We start from the raw sequence: 7,662 nt of genomic DNA, 5'->3' as shown, positions 1-7,662 counted from the left end.
AAGACCCAACACAGCCAAAAATAAATTAAAAAAACAAAAAAGGAACCATAGATGACTGCTGTGATTTGATCATAAATGAGGGACTAGATGGAAGGCATGATCAGTTAGAGGCCTCCAGTCTCCCTCTGCCACCTACATCACTCCTGTCTCATCCATCCTCTCACCCTACCTGTCTTCCCCCTGCTACATCCTTCATCTCTACCCTGTGACGTTTAGGCCTCCACTCAACTTCCTCCTGCTCTCCGACCTCCATCCTCCTCCTTTAGGGTTCCGTATTGCACTCTCTACCTACGTTCTGGGACCTTTTCGATGTCCACCCCTCCATGACCACTATTCTAGGGACCTCAGTCTAACCCTCCTCAGCTGCATCACCCCAGCAAAGTCCATCGTCCATGCCCTCCCTCCTCTTGCTGTCCATCTGCAGCCAGTTCAGAGATCTCATCCCATGCCCTGTGCATTCTGTGCGCCTGCACTCTCGTTTGCCTTGGCCCTCACCTCTCATCATCACCCCCATGGACCCAGTTCACATGCTGCATCCTTTGTCCTCAGCCCTGTAGTCCCTGACCCTTTGTCCTGGACTCCTCGGTTCACTCAATGCCCACTGTCCATCCAGTTGTCTCATGTCCTGTGCCCCTTATTTCCCCTGGGCTCCATCCCCTTTCCCACACTCTATCTCACTGGGACTGTTAGCTTCTACCAGGACCTGCCTACCCCATCTGAAGTCATCTCCCTACACCGTGTTTTTGAAACCCATCCCACAACTGACCTTTGCTCACTTTTGCCCATTAACTTCTCATCCCCATTGGAACTTTTGTTCCCATGACTCTGTACCCCTTATCCCGCAGGTCCCCATATTCCCAGTATCTTAACTTCCTTGCCCACTTTGCCCACTTCTATTTTAATCCCTGGCCTTGCACTTTAATACTTAACAAACATTAAAAACTCTGCTTTTTTTTCTCTCTGCTTTCTCTCTTCCCCTGCCCTCTCTATAACCCCCTGCCCCCAGGCTCTCTTCACCACCCCCTTATCCTCATGGCTCCTTTTCCCTGTGGCCTGTTCATACTCCACTCTATCACATACCCTCACACAGTCACTCCCCCAAAGACTCTACGTTTCCCGGAGTGTGTCTTGACATTAGGTGGCAATGTTCACTGCACATTTTAGGTGCTGTGTATTATAGTAAATATTGTCCTTGTGATTGTTGCGGGGTTGGAAGAAATGTAAATTGTAGGAAGGCTCCCCCTTTCAGGCATCCAGAAGTTTGGAGATACAAGTATTTTTCGATGTAAGATCACGTCATTCACACACACACGTGCATGTTGACTGTGCTTTTGTGAAAGAGTATAATTCTGGGTTTCTGTGTGTGTGTTTATATTTATGAGTATCTGTACACGTGAGAGGGAATTTTCCTGCGTTCAGTGTGTGCATTAATGCTTGTGAATGTGCAGTTGAAACTATGAGGACGTGAGTGATTGTGTATGTGCGTGTGTGAACGTGTGTGACTACATGTTGGAGTGTGTGAATGACCCTGCATGTGCGTGTAAATGAATTTGTGTGCGTGTGCATGTAGGGTGGGTTGTCCACCATTACGGCTGTAACAACTGACTTAACAATTGGCAGTGAATGTATAGTGACCCTGGATCAAAGAGTTGACTTGTGTGTAGGTAAAACCTAAAGAATTAAATTCAACTCATATAAATATTTTTTCCTTGATCCTTCCAGAATGTATTTCTTTTTTTTTTTTTTAACTTAAAAAAAAATACATTTATTTATTTATTTACGGCTGCATTGTGTCTTCGTTGCTGCGCGCAGGCTTTCTCTACTTGCCGTGAGCGGGGGTTACTCTTCGTTGAGGTGTGAGGGCTTTTCATTGAGGTGGCTTCTCTTGTTGCTGAACACGGGCTCTAGGCGCACCGTCTTCAGTAGTTGTGGCTCGCAGGCTCTAGAGCGCAGGCTCAGGAGTTGTGGCACGCGGGCTTAGTTGCTCCGCGGCACGTGGGATCTTCCGGACCAGGGCTCGAACCCGTGTTCCCTGCATTGGCAGGTGGATTCTTAACCACTGCACCACCAGGGAAGTCCGGGAATGTATTTCTTAATTAAAAAAGCAATCACAATTCCCTAATGAAAATTTTGCACAACAGTGAGTGTAGAGGACCATATTGACCTCTTAATGATCTTGAATTAAGGGAGTAGCATTGGCTTATCTGACAGTTATGGGAATAGTGGAATCTCCCTGGTAAACCATCTGATGCTGGTGCTTTTATTTGCAAGGGTCTCTTCTGGAACCTTCTCTCTTTCTTCTATGGATATTATCTACTTCTGCTTCTAAAACTACTGTAGTTCAATATCAGTGAAGTTTATTTTCCTAACAATTTACATATTCACTGATATTGAGTTGTGCAAATAAGTGCAGTGATATCTAATGTAGAGTGTTGGCATCGCGCTTCTTGTTACTTGTATCTGGTTTTTTTTTTTTTTTTACTCGTATCTGTTTTGAAAACCTTCTCAGATATTTGGACAAATTCCATTTCTTTGCTGATATGTTAATTGGTGGTGCAGCTAGCTCAGTTGTATGAAATTAGGAAAGAACTCTCTTGGGCAGAATTTCTCAGTGAAGCAGAACCTCCATTGAGACACATACTTGCAGCCAGTCTCTTACCTAAGTACTTCCTGCTCCCTACATGTGCGCCCTGTCTGCCTCCAGAGATCATGGAAAGTAAGTGGCTTGTCACAAATCCTCCAACAGCCTCTTAAGACATAGTGGCTAGAAACTTATAATTGTCCTTGGTAATTAGCAACTGGGAAACTGTTTTCAAAAATAATCACAGCTCCCAAGCCTGTTCCTGCCAGTACTGCTCCAGGTGAAGTGGTAACTGCAGTTCTGAGGGGAGGGGAGGTCACAGGATCACAAACTCATCTCAGGGTGGAGCTACCCCTCTTGCATGTATACTGATTGCTTTGACCTTCGCACTGAGCCCACCATCCAGGCAGCAGGAAGAAGTTGATAGTTTTCTCTGTACTTCTCGTATGAGAAGTAGCATCTATAAAGGAAGGATTTGTATCAGGAATCTGGTAAGTGAACATATTGGACAAAGGGAATGTCCTGTGTATGAACCTGGTCCAGCACCAAAGCCATGCAGGAAAGTGGGATAAATCCTGAGGTGTGAACTGAGATAGTAAAAGGAGACGGTGTCCTAGACCTTCACCAATCCCTGGTGGCTCCTAATGTAATGTATGTAATCCTCACTAACTGATTTTTGTGGTTTAATCCAAGTGATAATGACATCTGATTTTTCATGTGCTTAAGGACTGTATTTCCCCAGTCCATCTGCTGTTTCAGTCTACTTTTCAGGAATCATAGACATAGTTTTTAGGTTGAGAAGTACGGCCATAGTACTCTAGACTTGTAACAAAGAGTAGGATGAATCTGTAGGAATCATCTGATCCTCTGCAAAAACAATGTGTTTAGCAGCCATTGCTGTAATATATTATAAACGTTTTCTCTAACTACTGCTGTATGAAGTGCTGAGTAGGTTTAATAATTGTGTCTCTGTTAATTATGGAGAGGCTCTTCCCACGTAAAGTTAGGGAAGCAGAATTTAAGAGAAGTGGAACTTTATATGTTTCAGATACCAGTTTTAGGCTCTGAAATATCTTGTGATATTTATGCTGCTTTTAAATATTATAATACCGATCAAAAAAATGTATGTCATTTATCCAGTACACAAGTGGCTCACCATAACATTCGATTTTGCATGTGTCTTGTAGTTTCATATCTTTCACAAATCTTGCCGTACTGCTAATATTTTAATTTGACTCAGGTCAAATTAATAAATATAAATATAAATTAATATATATACATATCTGAAATTAATTAATGATAATTAATTTCTACCATGCACTTATTTATCAGGTATCAGTGTTTCCTTTCCCATAGTTCCTGTGACTTGTGCCATTGTACTTTCGTCCAGGAATGAAAGTAAATGAGTCTTTCAGTTTCCATCCTAATATTGAGCCGTTCTTGTATTCATTAAATCCACCTTGTCATGGGGGCAGGTTCCTGCAGTTACACTGCAGTCAGTACATTTACATTTAGTTGAATCTCGAAAGCTTTTTTCAGAGTTTGTATTTACATATAGAGTAAATCTTTTTCAATACGTGGAAACATGTCACTACCAACATTTTAAAACAAAATGCCACCAACATAAATTGAAATGACAAGGCGCAAAAGCAAAGCTAAATTTATATCTGGCTTATTGGAAGAACGCAGGTGACCAGTATTTGAGTGTATTCTGGATTCAGTGCACCCCAGCCAGGGTCAAATCCCCCACTAACCATCTGCCCCTAACCAGTGAGTGAATTTAGAGGACACACTTCACCTTTCAGTGCCGAAGTTTGCCTCATCTGTATAAGGAATATAATAGCATCTGACTCGTGAATTTGTGAGGAATAAAGAAGTTAACGCATGTGTGGTTTCATCCTAGTGATCTGTACATTGCAAGCGTTCTTTAATGGATATACGTTCAACCCTTGGAAGCATTGACATGACAGGAAAACTTAAGTAATTACTTCAAAGTAAGAATTATTGGTAAGTGGAGAATGTTGGATTTCAGTTGTCCTGGTACCTGTGGTCCACGCCTCATATTTTCATTCAGGATCCTCTAGCTCAGAAGACAAGCATCAGTCGTTGAGACCTGACAGCGTGGCTGCGAGGGATTTGGCAGTAGGAACGACCTTTTTATTACAGACTATATTTGGAATCCTGGGGAATTTCTGTATTCTTTACCATTATTTCTTGCTTTATTGCACTGGGTATAGGCTGAGGACCATAGATTTTATTGTCAGGAATGTGATAACAGCCAACATCTTCGTTCTGTTTTCTGCTGGATCCCACAGTGAGAAATTTTGGGTGGCACCACATGGACAGTGATTTTACTTGCAGAGTTTTCCCGTACGTCCGTGCGGCGGGCAGGGGAGTGTCCATGGGCACCACCTGCCTCTTGAGTGTCTTCCAGGCCATCAGATCAGTACCCGGACCTCCAGGTGGGCAAAGCTTAAAGTGAACGCTCTCAGGTGCTTTGTTCCTCCAGTTATCCCTTGCCGGATCCTGAACATGTCGGTAAATGTCATTTATCCTATGTACATGAGTAGGATATGGAGAAACCAGAGCATCACGAACAGAAAAAGTTTCAGACACTGTTCTGCTGTTTGTCACGAGCAAACCAGAGATGCGTTGTTTGCAGCATTGCTATCCTTCCCTGACGTCTTAGGTTTCGTGCTCATGATCCTGGCCAGTGGCTCCACGGTTTTCATCCTGTACAGGCATAAGCAGAGGGTCCAAAACATTCACAGGATCAGTGTCTCCTCCGTATCCTCCCTTGAGTCCAGAGCCACCAAAACTGTCCTTCTGCTGGTGAGCACCTTACCTATTTCAACACCCTTTCCTTCATCGATAATATTATTTTGTCTTTTCTTTTAACAGTATTGAGTTTTTCTTTTTGAAAACCTCTGCAATAAATAGTTCATGTTTCCCAGCTGTCAGCCCTTTTCAGCTCATGAGCTGTGACTCCAGAATGTCCAGGCTCTGCTCTGCTGGGGTAAGGAATAAAAATTCTCCTAATCCTATGAGAAAAATGTAAAACTGTGTGTGTTTGGACTGTATTCATTTGGTAATTCACTCACTTCTCTCAGAGTCCTTAGTGACATTGTGAGTGGCTTACCAGAGGATGGTAAACAGGACATGGGAGCATCTTCTTCAAAGTAAACAATGTTATAATAGTAATTGTAATTAAATATATAATTATCATGTAAATACTTATGGAAGTTTTCCTGGTACTTTTACTGGAGGAGCTCAGAATTTATGCAATAATAAACCTCAGGTCCTGAAACAATCTGGATCTTTTGGAGAAGTGTAGGAGCGTATGTAACTTAAATGTATCACAGCACATTTCTGAAAAATGTAGTAGACACGGAATATTAAGAAAACGTCTGTGAAAATGGAAGAGCGTGTGGCAGATCATTACTGAAACTGAAGACAATAGTGCTGGAGGGGAAATTCAGTCCTTGAGTCAAGCTTTTGGGAGCTGGTCATGAGTTTTTGTCCATTATGTCCTTAGAGAGACGGCAGTTATGTATTTGAAATGATACGTTATATAGGGAGGTGAGCATGTTTAAACATTCTCAGGTAGAAATGACCAGATTGAACTGGAGTCCGCAAAGGAGAGCATAAAATCGCATTTTACCATATTTTGAAGTAATATCAGGTGATTGTGACAATTAAAAAAGATGTGAATAGCAGGGAATTGGGATCTGTAGAAGGCACATTTTTCTCTTTTGTGAAGATGACTTGGGCAAGTTGTCAAGAAGGAGGTTTATAGGTATTGCTCGTGTCCCTAAAGCGATGAAATTAGTTTCTGCTGGAGACTTCCATTAAATTCAGAGCATTGCAGGAAGAGCCATTTGAAAGGGAAAGACATGGATCCATTTTGTGTATGTGGAATTTGTAGTTTGGGGTTCCTTGATTATTTTTTTCTTGCCCCGCCACTCAGTTTGTGGGATCTTAGTTTCCCGACCAGGGATCAAACCCGGGTTCCCTGCAGCGGACACGCAGAGTCCTTACCATGGGACTGCCACGGAATTCCCTGGGGCTCCTTGATTTTAAATGAGCAATGTGGATATTGCCTCAAAATTAGGAGAGATTTTTATATGGTTTTCTCTGTATTGATATTCTGAAGCCAATGACAGTATTGAGAATTCAACAGGTTGAAAAGCAAAAGAGTTATTTTGACCAAATTGATATATAGATTGAACCTTGTATCACAGAGAGAAATCAGTATTTTTATTTCACATGAGACACTTAAATATTTACCAGAAACTAGATCACAAAGGAAGAAGAAAAATATATAGGTAGACACATACCTACAAATGTGTATATATGGGTCTGTGATCCACGTATATATATGTATGTATGTGTGTGTATATATATATACACACACATATATACACATATAAAGTCAGTCATGTTTGTTATCCATCAGTCAGTATATTGGAAAGTTGTACATTAAGAAAAATTTAAAATAGTACTAATTACAATGACAAATCTCAAAGTGTATGTTATCTGAGGAGTATATTGCCATGCTAGTTGCTTCTTAACACTCCAGGAAATGTTTTTTCATTTTCCTACTTTAATTCTATTATTTGGCCATATCTCAAAAAAACATTCAAGAATATAATACTAATTTTTGATTAAAAAATTAGTTTATGCTGGGCTTCCTTGGTGGCACAGTGGTTAAGAATCCGCCTGCCAATGCAGGGGCCACGGGTTCAAGCCCTGGTCCGGGAAGATCCCACATGCCGCGGAGCAACTAAGTCCGTGCGCCACAGCTACTGAGCCTGCGCTCTAGAGCCCATGAGCCACAACTACTGAGCCCGCGAGCCAAAACTACTGAAGCCCACATGCCTAGAGCCCGAGCTCCACAACAAGAGAAGCCACCACAATGAGAAGCTTGCGCACCGCAACGAAGAGTAGCCCCCGCTTGCCGCAACTAGAGAAAGCCCGCACGTAGCAACGAAGACCCAGTGCAGCCAAAAATAAATAAATAAAATAAATAATAAAAATTTAAAATTAATTTATGTAAATTTAATACTATAATTGATAGTATA

The sequence above is a fragment of the Neophocaena asiaeorientalis genome, unplaced genomic scaffold (genome assembly GCF_003031525.2).
Source record: "Neophocaena asiaeorientalis asiaeorientalis breed wild unplaced genomic scaffold, Neophocaena_asiaeorientalis_V1.1 scaffold629, whole genome shotgun sequence".
Classification (NCBI taxonomy): domain Eukaryota; kingdom Metazoa; phylum Chordata; class Mammalia; order Artiodactyla; family Phocoenidae; genus Neophocaena; species Neophocaena asiaeorientalis.
Note: the sequence above shows the minus strand (reverse complement) of the source record.